This window comes from Cuculus canorus, chromosome 29 (assembly GCF_017976375.1).
Source record: "Cuculus canorus isolate bCucCan1 chromosome 29, bCucCan1.pri, whole genome shotgun sequence".
Taxonomy (NCBI): domain Eukaryota; kingdom Metazoa; phylum Chordata; class Aves; order Cuculiformes; family Cuculidae; genus Cuculus; species Cuculus canorus.
Genome location: NC_071429.1, coordinates 147,278 through 154,065, shown reverse-complemented (window position 1 = coordinate 154,065; position 6,788 = coordinate 147,278).

Below are 6,788 nucleotides of genomic sequence, written 5' to 3'. Positions count from 1 at the left end.
ACTGACAGCATCTCTGGGGCAAATCCCTTGTGTCCCCTGTGGTGCCCCGGCAGCGACACAGACACAAATCCCTTATAGTAAGGAGTGCCATTTCTCCTGCCCCCCTGCACTGCATGAAGTTATTATAGTTTCTGGAAAATTCTGTATGTGCACAGAAATTGATTTCATTATAACAATTTGTGGCTGGATAAGGGTTCGGTCCTGGCAGGGGATGATGTGTTGTCTGCAGAAATAGGTCTTAAGCAGCCTGCAATCAAGCACCGAGTGCAGAGAGAAGCAAATGCAGGTCGGGAATATACCAGTAGAATGAAATACGGAGAGATACGGAGAGCGGGCGGGATGTTAGGGGAGAGGAGAAGGAGTCACAAAGTGAGACTTGGAAGGTGGAGACTGACTGTCAGGAAGAAGAAATGTCATGGGAAGGGTAGTGGATGGACAGACTACTTTTGGAGCTTGAAGACCACAGGCTCCTAGAAAATCTTGTATTGGAAGGGGCTCATAAGGGTCACTGAGTCCAACTCCCTGAGCCTCACACTGCTGTGTAAAATGAAACACATGAACAAGATAATTTTCAAGATGCTTCTCGAACTCTGAGAGGTTGGTGCCATGAACAGTGCCCTGAGGAGCCTGTTCCAGTGACTGAGCACCCTCTCCATGAAGAACCCTTACCTGATGTCCAACTGGAACCTCTCCTGATACAGCCTCATTCCATGCCCTCGTGTCCTATCCCTGGTCACCAGAGAGAGGAGATCAACAACTTCCCCTCCACTGCCCGTATGGAGGCAGTTGCAGACTGTGATGAGGTCCCAGCCAGTCCCCAGCTGTGTCCCAGGGGTTCCCTGAGGATACGACTTCCCCGGCAGCGTGAAGCCCGGCAGCATTTACCTGGCTCTGCCATTTGAGCTGGAAAGAGGCCTTCTCCTTCTGCAGCTCCTTGCGCTCCCGCTCCAGATCCTGCCACCATCTCTGGAGCTGCTGCTCTCGCTGAGCCAGCCTGGCCTCCTTCTCCATCAGCTCCTTCTCCCAGGCTTCCCTCTCCTTCTTCCTCTTCTCTGGGGAGGTCTTGGACATCGGTGACCCTGCTGAGTTTCACTCCCTCGGCATTCCTCCTTTGCTAAGATGGACAGGCTATGAGGAACACACGCCGATGGTCTGGCTGATGGATCATTCTCCTGCCCTTCCCCCTCCTGCCTGTCCTTAGGGCTCAGTGCTTTTTTCTTCATTCGCAAGTAGATCCACCAGCACCCAGGGGTCTCATCACTCTCACCTCACCCTGATGCTTAAAACAATTCCCCTCCTTTCTGTGAGTATTTCCTGCTGCCCACTCACATGGTCAGAATTTCTGCAGGACCACCCTACGAGCTGACCAGCAGGTCCAGGGAGGTGATTCTGCCCCTGGACTCGGCACTGGTGAGACCGCACCTCCAATACTGTGTTCAGTTCTGGACCCCTCACTCCAAGAAGGATGTTGAGGCTCTGGATCATGTTCAGAGAAGAGCAATGAAGTCGGTGAAGGGGCTGGAGAACAAGTCTTACGAGGAGTGTCTCAGGGATATTGGGTTGTTTAGCCTGGAGAAGAGGAGGCTGAGGGGAGACCTTATTGCTCTCTACAACTGCCTGAAAGGATGTTGCAGAAAGGTGGGTGTTGGTCTCTTTGACAAGAGATAGGTGATAGGACAAGAGGGAATGGCATCAAGGTACATCAGGGGAGGTTTAGATTGGACATTAGGAAAAATTTCTTCACAGAAAGGGTTTTCAGGCTCTGTCAGAGGCTGCCCAGGGAGGGGGTGAAGTCATCATCCCTGGAGGTGTTTAAAAGGAGGGCAGATGGAATGCTTGGGGAAGTGATTTATTAGTACACAGGTATAGTTGGAGCGGATGATCTCTAAGTTCTTTTCCAACCTAATGTTTCTATGATTCTATGATTTAATCACATCATCCCCCGTTCTGTACTGAAACCGCAGACTGCCCCGACCCAGGGGTAGGACTTTGCACTTGGCCTTGTTGAACCTCATGAGGTTCGCAGAGGCCCACCTCTCCAGCTTGTCCAGGACCCTCTGGATGACATCCCATCCTTCTGGGGTGAAAACTGCACCACTCAACTTGGTGTCATCTGCAAACTTGCTGAGGGTGCACTCGATCTCGCTGTCTGTATCATTGATGAAGGCATTGAACAGCACTGGTCCCAGTGAGATGTTGAAAGCAGCCGTGCTGGGAGATGAGAGCAGCCCTTGCTTTGGGCACAGCAGCCTGGGTCACCGAGAGCCGGGGTCCTGAAAGAGCAGCCAAACTGTTTGCATTAGGCAGGATCAACGCAACCAGTGCTGCCAAGAGCCGCCCGTCAGAAAATGTTGTTGGAGAATGGATTGGGAGCAGCCCTGCAGAGAAGGACCTGGGGTGCTGGGGGAGAAGCAGCTCACCATGAGCCGGCAACGGGCACTCACAGCCCAGGAACCGACCATGGCCAAAAGCAGCACTGCCAGCGGAGCAAGGGAGGGGATTCTGTCCCTCTGCTCCAGTCTTACGAGACCCCACCTGGAGTCCTGTGTCCAGTTCTGGCGCCCTCAGCACACGACAGACGTGGATCTGTTGAGGAAAGTGCAGAGGATGCCATGGAGTTGGGTTGAGTCATCTCCCATCTGAGGACAGGCTGAGAGAGTTGGGGTTGTTCAGCCTGCAGAAGAGAAGGGTCCAGGAAGACCTTAGAGTACTGAAAGGGGCTCCAGGAAACCTGGAGATGGGCTCTTGATCAGGGATAGGATCAGGGGGAATGATTTTCAGCTGAACGAGGGGAGATTGAGATGAGGTCTCAGGAAGAACCATTTCCCTGAGAGGGTGGGGAGGCCCTGGCCCAGGTTGCCCAGAGAAGTGGTGGCTGCCGCTTCCCTGGAGGTGTTCAAGGCCAGGTTGGATGGGACTTGGAGCAACCTGACCCAGTGTGAATGGGCTTTGAGGTCCCTTGCAGCCCAAAGCATTGCAAGATTCCATGATCTCACGGACTATGTCCAAAGTAATTCAGTTCCTCAAATAAATACAAACCCCCACCCCACCACACAACTCAGGCTGTGCCTGATCAGATGCTACAAAACACATTTTATTTTTAACACAGTCCATCACAAAACACACAGTGGGAACTGTTCCCATATCCACAGGGCCTGGAAAGCAGCCGGGGGTTCACTGCAGGTGATGGAGGTAGAAGCGGAGGGACTGCAGCAGCTCTGAGACACACTCATTGATGGCCAACTGGGCTCTGGCTTCTGCTGGTGGTCCCCTGCGCAGGTAGTAGCGCTGCTGTGGGAAGCGGCTGCAGGGCCTTCCCATGGCTGTCCACTGCATGCGTGATTGGGAGGGCTAAGGACGAGCTCCTCATACTCGTCATCTGCTCACACTGAGATCAGCAGGCGCTCCAACGGCTGCCGGCAGACGGGGCAGGTGTTGCTCATCGTGGCCCAACGCCAGATGCACCCAAAGCAGAAGCTGTGCAGGCAGTAGGCCACATAGGTGGCATTTGTAACCCCTTGCAGGCAGATGGGGCACTGGGAGCCTTCTGCTGCCTCCACCGGCCCTGCCTGGGGCCGCTGGCTCCTGCCGCCATCCCTCGCAGCAGAGCTTCTCTCCCCGCTGTCTCCCTCGGTGCCCGACGCTGGGTCCTGCCAAGAGAGACGTGCAAAGTGTTAGAGCATGTCTGGCAGAGGCACTCGGGCATCCAGCCCAGCGCAGGATGCACAGGGAGCAGAACTGTTGGAGGCACGGCATCCCGGAGCTGCCACCTCCCAGCTGCCCGGGCAGAGGGGACAGCGGTCATCCAGCTCCGTGGCCACGCTGTCCCCATGCTGCGGCGGCTGTGGGAGCTGGTGCTGGAGCAGCGGGTGATGCACAAGAAAAGGAAGAGAGGCCACAAGCATCGGGTGGCCCAGGGAGGGCAGGAGGGAACGGCCAGGTCCTTCCAGAAGGAAACCCTCCCAGCTCCCCAGGGTGAGGTGTCCCCTCCCAGCTCACCTCTGCTGCTGCGAGCTGCAAGGCCCTGGGTGCCACGGCTGCCTGAGGCTGGCAGGGCGCGGAAAATCCTCCAGCGTTTTCGTTCTCTGGCCTCTCCTCTTCCAACAGACGAGGCAGCCTTTGAGGAACCCCTGCTGCTGGTCTGCGTGATGATTCCTCCCCTGCAACTTCCTCCTGCTGCTCTGTCCTGGGGCCTGATGCTCTTCGGTCAGGACAGACTCTACGCTTCTTTATGCGGGAGTAGATCCACCAGCAGCCAAGAAGTCCCACCGCTGCAGGTACAGCACAGCCCATAACATGGCGCAAGGATAAAGGCATTTTGCAGAGCCTCAGCTGATCCCTAGAAGGAGAAACAGAAACCATGGTCAAATGGTCACAGAGAAGTTAACGGGAAGGCTGAGGTTCCATAAATGCCTTCAGGTACTTCTGTGAGAATGAACAGGTTGGTTTTCCAGATGCTCTGGAAATTCCCACCTCCGCTCTCCCAGCAGAGCTCACAACAGGAGCCTCACCTGAGACCAGAGATCCCTGCACACTGCTCACCAGGACACTCATCGCTCTCCCCTCAAACTGACCACAAACAGAGAACTCCCGTCTCTCCCCTCCCAGCAGTTTCTGATGGAGCAGAGCCCCTTTCTTCTCCACTGCCCTGTTCAGCTGCACCAACTGCACAAACAGTTCTCCCGCACCATCCTGTGGCGCAGGACGGCAGCAGCAGGACGCCCAAGGATGGACAGTGCTGTCCTCAAGACCAGCACATAGAACACTTCTGAACCAGAGAGAGTCAGCTGGGACAATCCAGACCCAGTGTGGAGCGCTGGATGCCCCAGGGCCATTCCCAGCACGCAGGGCCCCGTGCAGCCCCACACCAAACCCAGAGCTGAGCCAGGGCAGAGCTCACACCCTGGAGGTGCTCGTCCTGCGCCACCAGGCACTGCCTCTGCCTTCTGGCATGGCCGGAATCCGGTCTAAGGGTCCCACCTGAGATCAAGGCACGGCTGGAGAGCTGCAGCTGGGACTGGAGACTTTCCCAGCTTGCTCACGTGTACCCACAGTACGATGGGATCAGGACACCAAGGGGAGAGCAGGAGTCGCTCAGCTCTCCCAGTGGGTGTCCTGTCTGCATTGATGGAAGAATCCTGGCAAAGACCAGGATGATGAGGACAAGAAGGAACGTGAACACGTGGGTCTCTTCAAAAGAAACAAACAAACCAAACACCAAGGGAAGGCAGCTTCATCTCCTGGTTCACATCAGGATCCCAGCACAGCTTGAAGCCTCCCTGTTTCTCCGGCCAGGACAAACAACCCTCAGTGGACACATCCTTCTAAGTGCAGCACGAGGTTCCCAGGAAAGCCAGAGAATTCCCTCTCAGCACGCAAGACAAGAGCCTGGCAAGCACTAACTCCACGTGTTCAGGGCTCCCTACACCCAGGAAGGTCCTTTCCTTGGACCGGCTGCTTCAAGGCTCCACCAGAAGAGAGACCAGGACAACTCCCAAGTGTCTGAGCCCCCGTACTCTGCAGGGAAAAAACCTCGCCGTGCTGCTGGTCCCTGCCTCCTCCACCTCCCGACTGGAGAGGTTATGCTGCCAAACCAAAAAAAAAGTGGAAATCCAGATTGGAATTAAGGACCATGTTGAAAGATGACAAAGCAAACAAGCAGGCACCTAAATTGGAAGGGAGCTCCAGCAGCCAGGCCAGGATGGCTCCCTACACAGCCTGGAGTCAGCGATACAGCACTTGGGAAATAGATCGGATCGGGATGAAGGAGCACGGGGCTCGGAACATCCCCCACGTGGAAAATAACCAGGAGCACAGGCTCCAGCTCCTGGAGGCACCAGAGCAGATGACGGCAGAACCCTCAAGAACTGGAGCCCGGTGTTCAGGGCCCCGTTGGACGGGGCCTTGGGCAGCCTGAGTCAGTGGGACGTGTGCCTGCCCATCCCAGGGGGGTGGATTGAGATGATCTTTAAGGTCCCTCCCAAAAGAAACCCTTTTATAATTCTATTATTCTATTTCTCCCTCTCAACTATCAGTTGCACGGCCATAAGAACTACAGCCAGGGGATGGAACTGAGACTTGTCCAACAATAAGGAAGATCGATCCATGGACGAGTCTCAACGAGGGAATTGACAGAAGAGAATCAAGTGTAAAACCACCACTGAAACTATGAACCAGCTGCTGTTGCTGGGAGCTCTCTGAGCTGGGTCAGCATTTGCTAATGGCTTGTGGAAAGTAATTAAACTTCTTTTGTGTGTGGTAAATGAAAAGAACAGGGAAGACTTTGAATCAAGAGCCCTGTGTTCCAGCCTGGCCAGATTCCTCGGCGAGCATCCACTGTGTGCAAACTGGAATAAAACTCAATCCTGCACCGCTGTGTGTTTGTGACTCGGAGAGCACGTAAATGGTCCCAGGAGTTTGGGGGCAGCAGGAGCACAGGGAGGCACCAGAACAAGAGCTGACAGAGCCCTCAAGAACTGGAGCCCTGCAATGGAGATTAAACCCTGAGCAACGACTGCGCAGAAGCAGACACGGACACACCCGACCTACCCTGGACGTAGGGCAGAGTTTCCTCTCTGGCGGAACTGGCACCAGGCACTGCGACGGCTGAATCGCAGCTGCTTTGTTTCTCACACACAGAGCAAGGCGCAGGCAGCTCCCAGCGGAGAGACCACCTGCCTCCTCCAGATCCTCCTGGAGAGTGAGTCCAGAGGGTGCTTGTCCTGGACAGCAGAGAGGCCTCCGAGGACACAGGGCAGCATCACAGAGGATGACATCACAGAGGTCAC